We start from the raw sequence: 5012 nt of genomic DNA, 5'->3' as shown, positions 1-5012 counted from the left end.
TCACATGTCTCCTATGACATCACATCCTCCATGTGACTTCACATCCTCCTCTGTGACATCGCATGTCTCCTATGACATCACAACCTTATCTCAGACATCACATGTCTCCTATGAAGTCACATCCTCCTCTGTGACATCACAACCTCCTCTGTGACATCACATCCCCCTCTGTGACATCACATGTCTCCTATGACATCACATCCTCCTCTGTGACATTACATCTTCCGCTGTGACATCACATCCTCCTCTGTGACATCATGTCCTCCTGGGTGACATCACATCCCCCTCTGTGACATCACATCCTGCCTGCGTATGACATCACATCCCCCTCTGTGACATCACATCCTCCTCTGTGACATCACATCCTCCCTGTGACATCACATCCAACTCTGGGCATCCCAACCTTCTTTGTGACATCATAACCCCCTCTGTGACATCACATGTCTCCTATGACATCACATCCTCCTCTGTGACATCACATCCTCCTCTGTGACATCACATCCAACTCTGTGACATTGCAGCTCCCTGTTACATCACATCCTCCTCTGTGACATCACCTTCTCCTCTGTGACATCGCATGTCTCATATGACATCACATCCTTCTCTCAGACATCACATGTCTCCTATGACATCACATCCTCGTCTGTGACATCACATCCTCCTCTGTGACATCACATCGTCCTCTGTGACATCACAGCTCTCCTGTGACATCATATCCTCCTCTGTGACATCACATCCCCCTCTGTGTCATCACATGTCTCCTATGACATCACATCCTCCCTGTGACATCACATCCAACTCTGGGCATCCCAACCTCCTTTGTGACATCATAACCCCCTCTGTGACATCGCATGTCTCCTATGAAATCACATCCTCCCTGTGACATCACAGATCCCCTGTGACATCACATCCCCCTCTGTGACATCGCATGTCTCTTATGACATCACATTCACCTCTGTGACATCACAGCTCTCTGTGACATCACATCCTTTCTGTGACATCACATCTTCCTTGGTGACATCACATCCTCCTCTGTGACATCACAGCTCTCTGTGACATAACATCCTCCTCTGTGACATCGCATCCTTTTCTGTGACTTCACATCCTCCTCTGGACATCACATCCCCCCCTGTGACATCACATCCCCCCTGTGACATCACATCCTCCTCTGTGACATCACATACTCCTGTGTGACATCATACCCCCCTCTGTGATGTCGCATGTCTCCTCTGACATCACACCCTTGTCTGTGACATCACGTCTCCTATGATGTCACATCCTCCTCTGTGACATCACAGATCCCCTGTGACATCACATCCCCCTCAATGACATCACAGCTCTCCGGTGACATCACATCCCCTTCTGTGACATCACATCTTCATCAGTGACATCAAATCTTCCTCAGTGACATCACAGCTCCCTGTGACATCACATCCTTCTCTGTGACATCACAGCTCTCCTATGACATCACAGCTTTCTTGTGACATCACATCCTCCTCTGTGACATCACATCCTCCTCTGTGACATCACATCCTGCCCTGTGAAATTTCATGTCTCCTATGACATCATATCCTTCTGTGACATCATATCCTCCTCTGTGACATGACAGCTCTCCTTTGACGTCACATCCTCCTCTGTGGCATCACAGCTCTCCTGTGACATCACAGCTTTACTGTGACATCACATCCTTTCTGTGACATCACATCCCCCTCTGTGACATCGCATGTCTCTTATGACATCACATCCTCCTTGTGACATCACATGTCTCCTATGACATCACATCCTCTCCTGTGACATCACATCCTCCTCTGTGACATCACAGCTCTCCTGTGACATCACATCCTCCTCTGTGACATCACGTCCTCCTCTGTGACACCACAGCTCTCCTGTGACATCACATCCCCTACTGTGACATCACATCTTCATCAGTGACATCAAATCTTCCTCAGTGACATCACAACTCCCTGTGACATCACATCCTTCTCTGTGACATCACAGCTCTCCTATGACATCACAGCTTTCTTGTGACATCACATCCTTCTCTGTGACATCGCTGCTCCATGTGACATAGCATCCTCCTCGGTGACATCATATCCTCCTCTGTGGCATCGCATGTCTCCTATGACATCACATCCTCCTGTCTGACATCATATCCCCTTCAGTGACATCGCATGTCTCCTGTGACATCACATCCTCCTCTGAGACATCACATCCTTCTCTGTGACATCATATCCTCTTCTGTGACATCTTATCCCCCTCTGTGACATCGCATGTCTACTATGACATCACATCCTCCTCCTCTGTGACATCACAGCTCTACTGTGACATCACATCCTTTCTATGACATCACATCTTCCTCTGTGACATCACATTCTCCTCTGTGACATCACAGCTCTCTGTGACATAACATCCTCCTCTGTGGCATCACATACTCCTCTGTGACATCGCATGTCTCCTATGACATCACATCCTTGTCTCAGACATCACATGTCTCCTATGAAGTCACATCCTCCTCTCTGACATCACAACCTCCTCTGTGACATCACATCCCCCTCTGTGACATCGCATGTCACCTATGACATCACATCCTTGTCTCAGACATCACATGTCTCCTATGACATCACATCCTCCTCTGTGACATTGCATCCTCCGCTGTGACATCACATCCTCTTCTGTGACATCCTATCCTCCTCTGTGACATCACATCCCCTCTGGGCCATCACATCCTGCCTGCCTATGACATCATATCCTCCTCTGTGACATCACATCCTCCTCTGTGACATCACATCCTCCTCTGTGACATCACATCCAACTCTGTGACATCACATCCTCCTCTGTGACATCGCACGTCTCCTATGACATCACATCCTCCCTGTGACGTCACATCCAATTCTGGGCATCCCAACCTCCTTTGTGACATCATAACCCCCTCTGTGACATCGCATGTCTCTTATGACATCACATTCACCTCTGTGACATCACAGCTCTCTGTGACATCACGTCCTTTCTGTGACATCACATCTTCCTTGGCGACATCACATCCTCCTCTGTGACATCGCAGCTCTCTGTGACATCACATCCTCCTCTGTGACATCACATGTCTCCTATGACATCACATCCTCCTCTGTGACTTCACATCCCCCCCTGTGACATCACATCCCCCCTGTGACATCACGTCCTCCTCTGTGACATCACATACTCCTGTGTGACATCACACCCCCCTCTGTGATGTCGCATGTCTCCTCTGACATCACACCCTTGTCTGTGACATCACGTCTCCTATGATGTCACATCCTCCTCTGTGACATCACAGATCCCCTGTGACATCACATCCCCCTCAATGACATCACAGCTCTCCGGTGACATCACATCCCCTTCTGTGACATCACATCTTCATCAGTGACATCAAATCTTCCTCAGTGACATCACAGCTCCCTGTGACATCACATCCTTCTCTGTGACATCACAGCTCTCCTATGACATCACAGCTTTCTTGTGACATCACATCCTCCTCTGTGACATCACATCCTCCTCTGTGACATCACATCCTGCCCTGTGAAATTTCATGTCTCCTATGACATCATATCCTTCTGTGACATCATATCCTCCTCTGTGACATGACAGCTCTCCTATGACGTCACATCCTCCTCTGTGGCATCACAGCTCTCCTGTGACATCACAGCTTTACTGTGACATCACATCCTTTCTGTGACATCACATCCCCCTCTGTGACATCGCATGTCTCTTATGACATCACATCCTCCTTGTGACATCACATGTCTCCTGTGACATCACATCCTCCTCTGTGACATCACATCCTCCTCTGTGACACCACAGCTCTCCTGTGACATCACATCCTCCTCTGTGACATCACATCCTTCTCTGTGACACCACAGCTCCCTGTGACATCGCATCCTCCTCTGTGACATCATATCCTCTCCTGTGACATCATATCCTCCTCCATGACATCAAATGCTTTTCTGTGACATCACAAGTCTCCTATGACATCACATCCTCCCTGTGACTTCACATCCTCCTCTGTGACATCGCATGTCTCCTATGACATCACATCCACCTCTGTGACATCACTGCTCTCCTGTGACATCACATCCTCTTCTGTGACATCACAGCTCTCCTGTGACATCATAGCTCTAGTGTGACAACACATCCTTTCTGTGACATCACATCTTCCTCTGTGACATCACATCCTTCTCTGTGACTTCGCATGTCTCCTATGACATCACATCCTCCTCTGTGACATCACAGCTCTCCTGTGACATCACAACCTTGTCTCAGACATCATATGTCTCCTATGATGTCACATCCTCCTCTGTGACATCACATCCTCCTCTGTGACATCATATCCCCTTCTGTGACATCGCATGTCTCCTATGACATCACATCCTCCTTGTGACATCACATCCTCCTCTGTGACATTACAGCTCTCCTGTGACATCACATCCTTCTCTGTGGCATCGCAGCTCCATGTGACATAGCATCCACCTCGGTGACATCACATCCTCCTCTGTGGCATCGCATGTCTCCTATGACATCACATCCTCCTGTCTGACATCATATCCTCTTCAGTGACATCGCATGTCTCCTATGACATCGCATCGTCCTCTGTGACATCACATCCTCCTCTGTGACATCACATCCCCCTCTGTGACATCGCATGTCACCTATGACATCACATCCTTGTCTCAGACATCACATGTCTCCTATGACATCACATCCTCCTCTGTGACATTGCATCCTCCGCTGTGACATCACATCCTCTCCTGTCACTTCATATCCTCCTCTGTGACATCACATCCCCTCTGGGCCATCACATCCTGCCTGCCTATGACATCATATCCTCCTCTGTGACATCACATCCTCCTCTGTGACATCACATCCTCCTCTGTGACATCACATCCAACTCTGTGACATCACATCCTCCTCTGTGACATCGCACGTCTCCTATGACATCACATCCTCCCTGTGACGTCACATCCAACTCTGGGCATCCC

Source organism: Pseudopipra pipra, chromosome W, assembly GCF_036250125.1.
Source record: "Pseudopipra pipra isolate bDixPip1 chromosome W, bDixPip1.hap1, whole genome shotgun sequence".
Classification (NCBI taxonomy): Eukaryota; Metazoa; Chordata; class Aves; order Passeriformes; family Pipridae; genus Pseudopipra; species Pseudopipra pipra.
This window is presented reverse-complemented; position numbering follows the sequence as displayed.